Source organism: Danio rerio, chromosome 8 (genome assembly GCF_049306965.1).
Source record: "Danio rerio strain Tuebingen ecotype United States chromosome 8, GRCz12tu, whole genome shotgun sequence".
Classification (NCBI taxonomy): Eukaryota; Metazoa; Chordata; class Actinopteri; order Cypriniformes; family Danionidae; genus Danio; species Danio rerio.
In genome coordinates, this window is record NC_133183.1 from 40,098,705 (window position 1) to 40,111,659 (window position 12,955).

A 12,955-nucleotide genomic window follows, 5' to 3' on the forward strand; every position below is an offset into this window, starting at 1 on the left:
TGTAGTTCAGTAACATGCTTCGCAGCATATAACCGTGAAGCTTAAATAGGCTGAGCATATTTTTATTAATTTTAAGACACATTAATACAAACTAGCCACCGTTTGATTTTTTTTCGTTTACGTATATTTTTATCAATCGAAAAATGCAATGAATAGTTTAATTTGGTTTTCATTTTATTAGAATTAATATAATTAATAGGCTACACAACTCCTATTGGCTCGAATTGCGTTTTGACAGATAAGGCGTGACTTTCTGGCTCAAAGATATTTGTGCCTGTTAATTTCAGCGCTGTATTTTGAAAGATTTCGCAAAGGCTTCAGCTGTTCTACCTGTCAGCTGGTACCAGCCTCAGTTTTGCGACTTGACCTGTGTGGCGTTTCGATGTCTGAATGATAGCGAGAGAGAGATGAGATCAGACCTCAGATTCGATGTGTTGCCGCACTTCACAGTTACTTTATAGCAATTTTTAATATTGGCTCACCTAAATTAACTTTTCATTTATTAAAAGCCGAAATATTTCCAGACAGATGAAGCAACTTTCGGTTTTTAAAGACAGCGGCCTCAGTGATAAAAGACGCGCGCACACAGGTTACATTCTTGTAGGCATATTCATCTTTTATTTTTTTACATGAAATGCATAAAGTGCAAAAAAGAAGAGCTGAACTTCGGAAAAAGTGCTCACTTCAGTTGCCGTGATGATTGCTTTGTTTCTCTGCAGTTGGCTTGTCGATGGCGCGGCATTGCTACATCATTCTTGTTTTAATAAAAATAAGATATTTATTATTAAACACTGTGAGATGATGGTCGCGTGATTTTTAAAATGAGAGTATGCCTTGCATATTTATTCTCACGTGATAAATGAAATATGACGCATTACTATGTTCAGATTTTAATTATAAAGCATGCTCTGGCCTTAAGTAAATTATTACGAATTCTATTTTCCATTTAATTAAAATAAATATTTAATAAAAAAATAAATAAATAAAACGAATACTTAGAAAAAACAAATGTGAGGACGGTGTCACGGTAAAAACGTGATGTCACCGGTGTTGCGTCTTAAAACCGGTATCACCGTCAACACCGTCTATCGTGGCAAGCCTAATTTGCTTTTTTAACTTGTGAGAGAAAAGCGAATTTTACCTGTCAGTGGCTGCACATTGCTCCTAAATAGCATAAAGCATTTCTTTCTTTTGTAACATTCTTTTTTTTTTTTTTTTACTTTAACCCATTAAAAGAAAAAGTGTCATAATAAATACAATTATTATTAAAAATGCAATTAAGTTTTGTCTGTCGCATAGTTAACTATGTGATGTGGGTAAATGGTGTTTCAATGCTGCAAGTCCTATATTTCAAACCTGCGGGAAGCACTGTAATTGATCGTTTTTTTTTCCCAATAAGGTGGTGTAATAAATACATTACAATTTTTAATTAAAAGTTATTCACATTAAATAATAATAATAAAAAACATTGGTTTAAAGAATGTTAAAAACGCAGGATTATGTTTTAAATAACTCCAAATCGAGGCATTCATTTTAGGCCTCTACAAACTACAAAACGTCAATGCAAATTAATGCAATACTATATGTAAAAACAAACTATTATATACTATAGTGGCCTATAAAAAATGGTCAATATTGCCTTATTTCTCGTCTCGCTCAGCACATGTGCATTGAATCGCAAGTGACAGATACAGAGGAAATTAATAAAAATAATATAGGCTAGATTTAAAATAATATAGCCCACCTAGCAGTTTTCTTTAAAATTATAATAGGCCTGTATATAAAAATGGACTGAAAATTCTTGTAGGCCTTTTGTGATGTTCAGTTATAAAAATGCTTATCTGTACATTTGTAAAACTGTCCTGTTTAGGCTATACTGCTTCTGCTTTTGAAAAGGAAAAAAATAGTCTGGGCTATACTTTGAATTAATCAAAAACAGTTATAGGTTCAGTTTGAAATTTAACTTGATAAACAGTTAATAATGGCACCTGATGTTCAAAGAAACATCAATGGGGCGTCGATTAGGGATGTTCGGTTCTGGGTTTTTTGGATGAGACTCTTAACTCCTAATTTTGGAGTCGGTGGAATACATATGCATTCACTTAAAATAGTGCAAGGATTAAATATGCTGTCTCATATCGCACTTTACACAATGCTACTACGTCAATTGCAACATTGTGTTGTTCTCTGGTCAGATAAAACCAGCAGTAAATCATTTCCAGCCAAAATAAAATAGTTATCAACCTAAACTTTTTTACAGCATATTTTAATTGTCTAGTTTAACTAGTTTAGTTTAACTTAGAAAATTACAATGCAATCTTGGAGACATAAAGTTAAAACATAATTTTAATATCAAAATGTTTAATGGAAAGATGAGTGGCAGTTCATTTTACAAATAATCCCAACTGAGCCCAAACAATGTTAAAAACTATATAGAATAGTCTAATTATTTAGTATAGTCTAAGTATCTAAATACTTTACAGAGAGAATAAAATAATCTGTGGTTGTTCATTTCTTTGTTTATTGATCGGTTGAAGTGTCAAAAAATAAAGTAGCTAGCTTCTTCATTTGATTTAATGACCAATTAAATATTAAACCACATACATGAAATATTTAACTTAAATAATTCATTCATAAACAAACCTAAAATAATAAATAAAAGCAGTGTGACAGAGCAGTATATGCTTTAAGGCACAGTCTCTCTTATAAATGTGGTTTTCTTTAAAGTGTACTTTTAAATAGCTCATTAGTTTACTCTTAAATATTACTGTTTGTTTGTGCAATTTGTTAATTATTGTAATTTAATAAAGGTGTGTTAATGAGACGGCGGAAGAAAAGGAGTGACTCAGACCTAGTTTTTGAACATTTTACCTTGACTATATTTTTATTTAAAAATCCTCTTTTGGAAGTTTTTGCGTTCCCTCGCAGATGTTTTGCGTTCTCGCAAAACTGTTTTTCCACAAACACTTCCTGTTCACTTCATACATGTCAACCCTCCTGTTTTACCAGGATTCTCCCAAGCCTTCCGTTTTTGCTGTGATTCTCCCATATTTCTCTTTCTTTCCATTAAAGCTGTGGGTCGATCATCGCTCTTCATATGCAACCTGTGAATTAGCGAATGCATGTATACGGATGTGCTAGGTATGATAAACTGATCCCAGATCAGCTTCTATACACACCATTTAAAGCGACACCTCTGTTATCAAACAAGTGATGAGCAGCAAATGAATCTCTCATTTTCTTTTATTTCATATCAGAGGTGTCAATTTAAGAATGCACAGATCTATAATGAAAGTATTCCATTACTTAAGTAACTGTTTGTGCTCATTTAAGAGAAAATGAGTTGTGTTTAAAATAAAACACACAGGACGAACATGTTTACATATTGTTAAGTATATTTGTCTGTTTAAACACAGATCTGAATCCTGCACTTTAGCTCCTCTTTAAATGGCATGTACAGAAGTTGATCTGGGATCAGTTTATCATTCCCTGATTCAGAGGTTGCATATGAAGGGCGATGATCAACCCACAGCTTTTAATGGAAAGAAAGTAAATGCAGACATTTTTATATTTGTTTCAGAATGCTTTCAAAAATAAAAATATATGAGAAATATGGGAAAATACTTAACAATAGTATGATAGAGGGATAGAATGGTAAAATACAGGAGGGCTGACAGGTATGAAGTGAACAGGAAGTGTGGATAACGCAAAACATCTTTGTGAGGGAACAAAAACTTAAAAATATATATATATATATTCCTATCACTGTTTTTTTTCTACCATCCTTTTTTTTTCTCCCACTCAGTTTTTTTTTCTTCCACCCAATTTTTTTCTTCACCATCACGTCCCTTCCGAGTCTCCGTACTAATGCCTTAAAATGTAACTTAATACATTTTTTTTAATGACATTTGATTGTAACATTTAACTTTTTCCTAACACTGATTTTGGTTGGTTAAGGTTTTGTGAAGCGTGATTCAGTAATGCTGATTTTACTATATTTATTTACCGGTTATAGAATAGTCTAACCGTGGATTGGCTTGCATGTATGGGCATAGTTTGACGTCTTTACCTAAAACTTTAAACCTTTATAGGCCTATTATAGGCCCATATAAGGATAATAAAATTTGATATAAAGCACTCGTTTGGCAATGAACCATGATCTGTCTGCGTTGATAAATGGTATAAAATCAATAATAGCAAAACTGCATATCATTATTACTATAAAAAAGTATATCACTGCCTTGAGTCAGTAACTTAGGCAGTAATGCAAAGTAATAATTAATGTGAATAAATAGCCTAAATGAAAGGAACAAGAGGGACCAAAATTAGTCATGGGATTAAAATGCCTCCTCAGTTATGATATCCTGGCGCCGGGCCTGCTACCCTCGCAAGTATATTATAAACATACGGGAAGTAGGGCTATGCAATTAATCGAAAATTCGATTTTGATTATGGCTTCAAACGAATATGAAAATCATTAATCGAGATAAAACGATTGTTGCATCATATATCGTCCTCTTTTCAGTTGTACACATTTGTTGCTCTGCAAAGCTCAGTTTCACGTGAATATTACTAAAAGCATGCATTGTAATTTTGCAGCACGGCATGTGCATCATTCATTGATGTACATTCGAATCATTCATGTTTTAAAAGCATGAATGAGACCGCATGGTTTGTGTATGCGGCACACACATATTCGCACACTGTGTGCTCAGAGCAAAGCACACACATCTAAAGTTATCTTAATGTGAGCATTTTAATGGTCAAATAGGTATCAAAACGCGATGTTCAGTGATTATTCATATTAACTCTCATTTAAGTAATAAACAAACTAGTTGAGAATCAAAAGACATGTGAAAGAGAAACCATAAATCAGAACCGTACTGCTCTTAAAGTGAAAGTGCGTGATATTCCTGCTGCCGACTGTTTTTACCATTAATCAAACAACAAAAGAAGACAATCCCTCACTGTTCTTGTCTGAAGGACTTTAGTAGCTATAATCAAAGTTTTTTTTTTTTTACAGTGAAGATGCTTAAAGCACAGTTTGTTTCATATTTTTATTCTATTGTACATATTTCCCTTTCCTTTGCAGGGAGGAAAATAAATGAATACAGTTGAAATCTAAATTATTAGCCCTACTTTCCCCCCCCCCCAATTTCTGATTAATGGAAAGAAGATTTTTTTTAAACCATTTCTAAACATAATAGTTTTAATAACTAATTTTTTATAACTGATTTCATTCATCTTTGTTATGATGACAGCACATATTTTACTAGATATTTTTCAAAATACAAGCATTCAGATTAAAGTACGATTCAAAGGCTTAATTAGGATAATTGGGCAAGTCATTGTATACCAGTAATTTCTTCTGCTGACCATCAAAAACTATTTTGCTTAAGGGAGCTATTAATATTGACCATAAAATAGATTTCAAAATATTTAAACCTGCTTTTATTTTAGCTGAAATAAAACAAATAAGACTTCCTCCAAAGGAAAAAATATTATAGGAAATACTGTGAAAAATTCCTGAATCTGTTAAACATCATTTGGGAAATATTTATAAAAAATAATAATAATAATTTCACAGGAGCCCTAATAATTTTGACTTGAACTGATAATCATTTTGAATAATTGTGATTAAAATAATGACCAAAAAAATCGTGATTATGATTTTTCCCATAATAGAGCAGCCCTAGCGGGAAGCACTGTAATTGATAAAAAAATAAGGTGTGTATTAAGGACATTTCAGTATTTATTAAGTGTTGTCCACAATAAATAATAATCATATTAATAAAAACACTGATTTAAAAAGTATTTTGTGACACCTACATCTATCATTACAAACACAGGTTTGTTTTAAAATAATAACTCTGTACCAAAGCGTTTATTTTAGGCCTGTATAAACTATAAAACATCTCTGCAAATTAATGCAATGCAATATAAAAAACAAAATTCAATATTTTGTCAATATTGCCTTGTCTCTCAGCGCACAGGCACACGCACTGAACTTCAAGTAACAGACAGAAAAAATAATTTAAAATAATGTAGCACACCTTGCAGCTTTCTTTAAAATTATGATAGGCCTGTATATAAAAATAGCGCCAGACCGTTTCTCAGTATTTCGCTGGTAATGTTTTTAAATAAATAATTAGGCCTACTTAAATATTAATTTGCTATTAATGTACAGTAATTGAGACAAAATAACATAATAGTAAAATATAAATATAATAAAAGTAAAATAAGAGTAATAATAAGAAAAAAATAAGATTTTTAATAGGTAAAAGTAAGAGTAAAATATAATCAACAAAATGTAAATTAAAACTGTGAATTAATAGGTAAATAAAAAGCTTATTTATTGACCATCTTAGTCCTATCACTTTAAAATAACAAACACTGTTTATCACTCTACGACGCAATAGTTTTTATTCATAACAATTTGCTTTTGTATGTTATTATTAGCAGTAATAATTATTATATCCATATTTATATTTGTTTTATTAAAAAAAAGCTTAGATTTGCCCACCTGCAGGTTTTAGACCATATGCGGGCAACATGTTTTTTAGGATATAACTCAGGTTTATGACAACACTTAGTTATTATTGTTCATTTATTCATTTGCTGAAAATTAGAACTGCATTTAGAAATAGTTTTGAAACAAATACTTGCGCTTAACAAACGCAACTAATTATTATTATTAGGCTAACTGATGTCTGTGCGTAAAGATTTTCCTATCCACCAAGAGCGAAAGTGAAAGTAGATCATTTATCTCTCATTCTCGCGCGGTAGATGCTCTGTTTAACAGTTTTCTGTTAAAAATAACTGTTAACTGTTTGCTTGTGAAATGCTCAGTTTTTCCACTTAAACTTACTTTACGTCATGTAAATAGCAAATGCGCTTATGGCACGATGCAAGGCTATTAAAGAGAATGGGAGATGAGACTCTGATTGGTTTATTCTCAAAATACACCTATAACTCATTAAGAAAATAAACTCAACCCTTTAGATCATGCTTAAAATTTGCTTAAAATAAAAAAGGCCTAAAATGCACATTATTTTTAAAGTAATTTTAGTTACTTAGTTTCTTCCTGCATTGTTATTGACAGAAATTCTTAACATCACCACCATCACTGTCTGGCTTCCTGGATTTCTGTCAAGATTCACCTGTTATTTCCTGAAGGGAAAAAGTGAGAGAGACATTATTATTCACTTATTTAAATTATTTAATTATTTTAATTATAATTAGTTTATTTTCTTAATAAATTAAAACGTGCACTCATTGACTTCCATGTTATTATTTTTCCTACTATTGGACTTTTCTACTTTACAAGTTTATTTTTTCTGTTAAACGAAAAACAAGGTATTTTGATGGAAGAAGAAAACCTGCAATCATTGACTTCCAAAATAAAAACACCAAAAATATGGAAGTCAATGAGTACAGGTTTTCATCTTCCATCTTCTTTTGTGTTTAACAGAAAAAATAAACCCATAAAGGGTGTGCAAATGATGACACATTTGTCATTTTTGGGTATGAGCCAGTCACAGAGTTGTTTTCTACAGAGGTTTGTTAATTCTTGACAAAAGAATTAACAAACCTCTGTAAAAAACAACTCTGTGTTGGTCAAAGCGACTGGCTCATGGAGGTACTGAAACAGAAAAGCAAAGATAAAGAAAATTCAACATTCGTTTACTTACTTTTAAAGTCTCGCATAACAAACCATGCCCTCATAAACCATGAAGAAACACATGTTATAATAGTCTACTGCTAGCACCATGTAAACCTACACATACTGTGTCCTCATAAACCATGAAGAAACACAGATTGAAGGAAGTGAAGGATGAGCAAATGATGACAAAATTGTCATTTTTGGGTGAACTATCCTTTTAAGGAGTGTCAAAATAGCATTACAAAAGAATTAACAAACCTCTGTAGAAGACAGCTCTGTTTGTGTTTGTCAAAGTGACTGACTTATAGAGGTGCTGAAAGAGAGAAGTAAAGAAAGATGAAGAAAACATGAAATTCACTTACTGAAAGCTTTAAGTCTTGCAAAACCAATCATGTCCTCATAAACCATGAAGAAACACACACGTTATAAAATAACAGTCTACTGGTAACATTGTAAACCTACACATACTGTGTCCTCATGAACCATGAAGAAACACACAGATTTAATAAAACAATAGTCTACTGCTAAGTCACATCCAATAGACATACTTGGTCCTCATAAACCATGAATAAACACACAGGACTGCTAACCTGCATTTAGCAGAAATAGGAAACTGTTACTTTAGCACTTAAAAGGATGGTTCATCCAAAAATGAAAATGTACTTGCTATTAATATACCCCAAAGCATTCGAACCCTTTAAGGGTTTATTTCTTCTGATAAACAACAAAAACAAGATATTTTGATGGAAGAAGAAAACCTGCAATCATTGACTTTCATAATAGAAAACACAAAAAATATGAAAGTCAATGGTTACAGGTTTCCATCTTCTTTTGTGTTTAACAGAAAAATAAACCCATAAAGATTTAAAACAAGTAAAGGGTGAGCAAATGATGACACAATTTTCTTTTTTGGGTGTACTCCTTTACTCTGCCCTCATAAACCATGAAGAAGCATGTTATAATAGTCTACTGCTAGCACTATGTAAACCATTGTAAACCTACACATACTGTGTCCTCATATACCATGAAGAAACACACAGATTTAATAAAACAACAACCTACTGCTAAGTCACATCCAATAGACATACTTAGTTCTCATAAACCATGACTAAACATACAGGACTGCTAACCTGCATTTAGTAAAAATAGGAAACTGTCAATTTTGCACTTAAAGTGATGGTTCACCCAAAAATTAACATTTACTTACTATTAATTTACCCTCAAGTGTTCCAAACTTTTATGGGTTTATTTCTTCTGTTAAACACAAAAGATACTTTGAAAACTGATGAAAACCTGTAACCATTGACTTTCATATTATTGGTATTTTCTATTATAGAAATCTATGGTTACAGGTTTCCATCTTTTTTTTTTAAAGTATTTTCTTTTGTCTTTAACAGAAGAATTAAACCCATAAGGTTTAGAACAAGTAAAGGATGAGCAAATGATGAAACAATTGTCATTTTTGGGTAAACTATCCCTTTAACGACTGTCAAAATAGCTTGACAAAAAATTAACAAACCTCTGTAGAAGACAGCTCTGTTTGTGTTTGTCAAAGTGACGAGCTCATTGAGATACTGAAAGAAAGAAGCACAGAAAGATTAAGAAGCAGGGCTCGAAATTGCGACCATTTTGGTCGCATATGCGCCCGAAAATTAATCTATGCGACCTCATAATATATTTGGGCGCATTAGTGCGACTGCAGATAATGGTTGTAGTGCGACCTGTTTTGGTTTTTTCTAAAAACATGCTGAATCGCTCTTCCCTGCCTCTATATTGGTTCATATTAGCTGTCATTCACTCAAGGTATTGCGCTGTCAGATGACAGGGAAGGAGCTTTTATGACCACAGGAAATGCAAACGGCTGAAGAGTAAAAACTTAAAGCTCACAAGTTTGAAAACCCCACCTAAGTTGAGGCGCAGATGAAAGCGATCATGACACGTCACGTGGTGAATAATGATCCGCCAGCTGTGATCAATCGAGTACGCGCTTCTTGGAGAAGGTGCCCGAATCTCCATGCGTCGCTTTCACTGCGTGTTCAGCGCAAATGTCCGCTGAAAGTCAAATCTAATACTGTACATATCATCGCCAATGAAGCTCGCCTTTACTAAGTTTACACTGAAACTGCGGCTCATAACAAAGACCGGATTTGCGCCGATGGTTAGCGCAAGAATCTTGCGCTGCCTACTTATTAATTGGGTCGGCTGACTCGCCTGCTTTTCCACAAACACAGAAAAATGAAGATCATCTCAGACTGAACCTTTAAATTGACACAAACTGAAACCAAAACTTTAAAAGAGTGATAGAAGCGAGACTTTACTTTCTTTCTTTTGTCTATTCTTTTTTAAGGTATATATTATTTTTTTATTTATTTACTGATGACTGCTTTGCAGCTTTCATCATTGAATTGAATGATTTATTATAATCTTTTGTTTGTTTTGTAGCAGAAATATTATTTATTAAATTGACATGCATATAAAAACAGCAGTACAAAATTAATATTTCTTACTGCAATGCTTCATTTTTGTTTGATGCAAACTATACAATTATTTTTCATAAAGTAACAGACTTTTAATAGCAGATAACCTACATTCATGCACATTCAAGGCAGTATCATAATGAGAAATGGAATTCATTGTTACTATTATTGTCATTTTCATCATCATTAATATTCTATGGCCTAATTATTAGACATTCATTTTGGAATTATTGCACACAAATATCAATGTCTTCGCAGCATTAGTTAGATAGTTGTTTCTGGTTTTTGTTAGTCCTATTAATGTTGTTTTAAAATACAATAAATCCCTTAAAAAACAATTTGCAGCGGTGCTCATTCATTTTTGGTGGGTGCTCCTAAATTTTTTCTGGTGCTCCTAAAAATTTTTTGGTGCTCCTAAATATTTGAAGTTGGGAGCACTGGTGCTACCAAGTAAAAAAGTTAATTTCGAGCCCTGAGAAGACATGTCATTGGCTTAATGAAAGCTTTATGTCTCGCAAACCAATCATGTCCTTATAAACCATGAAGAAACACACAGATTTAATAAAACAATAGCCTGCTGGTAAGTCACATCCAATAGACATACTTGGTCCTCATAAACCATGACTAAACTCAAAGGACTGCTAACCTGCATTTAGTAAAAATAGGAAACTGTCATTTTAGCACTTAAAGTGATGGTTCACCCAAAAATTTCCTTACTATGAATTTACCCTCAAGTGTTCCAAACCTTTAAGGGTATATTTCTTCTGATAAAAAACAAAACAAGATATTTTGATTGAAGAAGAAAACCTGCAATCATTGACTTCCACAATAGAAAACACAAAAAATATGGAAGTCAATGGTTACAGGTTTCCACCTTATTTCAAAGTATCTTCTTTTGTGTTTAACAGAAAAAATAAACCCATAAAAATTTAAAACAAGCAAATGGTGAGCAAATGATGACACAATTGTACTTTTGGGTGAACTAGCCCTTTAAGGAGCGTCAAAATAGCTTGACAAAATAATTAACAAACCTCTGTAGAAGACAACTCTGTTTGTGTTTGACAAAGCGACTGGCTTATGGAGGTGCTGAAGGAGAGAAGTAAAGAAAGATGAAGAAAACATGACATTCGCTTACTGAAAGCTTTAAGTCTCACAAAACCAATCATGTCCTCATAAACCATGAAGAAACAAACGTTATGAAATAAGTCTACTGGTAACATTGTAAACCTACACATACTGTGTCCTCATGAACCATGAAGAAACACACAGATTTAATAAAACAATAGTCTACTGCTAAGTCACATTCAATAGACATACTTGGTCCTCGTAAACCATGACTAAACACACAGGACTGCTACACTGCATTTAGCAGAAATAGGAAACTGTAATTTTAGCACTTGAAGGGACTTTTTAAGTCACGCATAACAAACCATGCCCTTATAAACCATGAAGAAACAAGTTATAAGTCAACTGCTAGCACTTTGTAAACTTACACATACTGTGTCCTCATAAACCATGAGTAAACACACAGATTTAATAAAACAATAGCCTGTTGCTAACTCACATCCAATAGACATACTTGGTCCTCATAAACCCTGACTAAACACACAGGACTGCTAAATTGCATTTAGTAAAAATAGGAAACTGTCATTTTAACACTCAGAGAGATTGATCACCCAAAAATGAACATTTACTCACTATTAATTTACCCTCAAGTGTTCCAAACCTACAAACAAACTAGATATTTTGACAGAAGAAGAAAACCTGCAATCAATGACTTCCATAATAGAAATCAAAAATAATATGAAAGTCAATGGTTAGAGGTATCCATCTTTTTTCAAAGTATCTTATTTGTTTTGTCAAACAGAAAAAAAGAAACCCATAAAGGTTTGGAACACTTGAGGGTAAATTAATGGTGAGTAAATGTTAATTTTTGGGTGAATCATCCCTTTAAGTGCTAAAATTACAGTTTCCTATTTCTGCTAAATGCAGTGTAGCAGTCCTGTGTGTTTAGTCATGGTTTATGAGGACCAAGTATGACTATTGGATGTGACTTAGCAGTACAATGTTTTTTTTATTAAATCTGTGTTTCTTCATGGTTTATGAGGACACAGTATGTGTAGTTTTACAATGTTAACAGAAGACTGTTGTTTTATAATGTGTGCTTCTTCATGGTTTATGAGGACATGATTGGTTTAAAGTACCAAAATAGCTTGACAAAACAATTACAAAAACCTCTGTAGAAGACAAGTCTTTGTGTTTGTCAAAGTGACAGGCTCATATAGGTACTAAAAGCGAGAAGCAAAGAAAGATGAAGAAAACTACTGAAAGCTTTAAGGCTCGCATAACCAATCATGTCCTCATGAACCCTGAAGAAATACACAGATTTAATAAAACAATAGTCTACTGCTAAGTCACATCTAATAGACATACTTGGTCCTTATAAACCATGACTAAACACGCAGGACTGCTACACTGCATTTAGCAGTGATAGGAAACTGTTATTTTAGCACTTAAAGGGGTAGTTCATCCAAAAATTAACATTTACTCTATTAATTTACCCTCACGTGTTCCAAACCTTTATGGGTTTATTTCTTCTAATAAACACAAAAGATACTTTGAAAACCAATGAATATTGACTTTCATATTATTTGTGTTTTCTACTATGGAAGTCTATGGTTACAGGTTTACATCTTTTTTTAAAGTACTTTCTTTTGTCTTTAACAGAAGAAATAACCCAAAATGGTTTGAAACAAGTAAAATGTAAGCAAATAATGACACATTTGTACCGTTTGGGTGAACTATCCATTTAGGG

At 32.5% G+C, this 12,955-nt stretch overlaps 1 long non-coding RNA gene across 1 annotated transcript in view; it reads right to left on the reverse strand.

The window, feature by feature from the left end:
• Nucleotides 1-12,955, reverse strand: part of LOC141375869 (uncharacterized) — a 34,326-nt gene that overhangs the window by 8,950 nt on the left and 12,421 nt on the right. Inside the window, exons 13-16 of the long non-coding RNA XR_012384670.1 lie at nt 11,172-11,226; nt 9,183-9,237; nt 7,922-7,976; nt 7,074-7,170 (exon numbers count right to left, since the gene is read on the reverse strand). This is a non-coding gene — a long non-coding RNA (uncharacterized lncRNA). The remainder of the gene's footprint in view (nt 1-7,073; nt 7,171-7,921; nt 7,977-9,182; nt 9,238-11,171; nt 11,227-12,955) is intronic.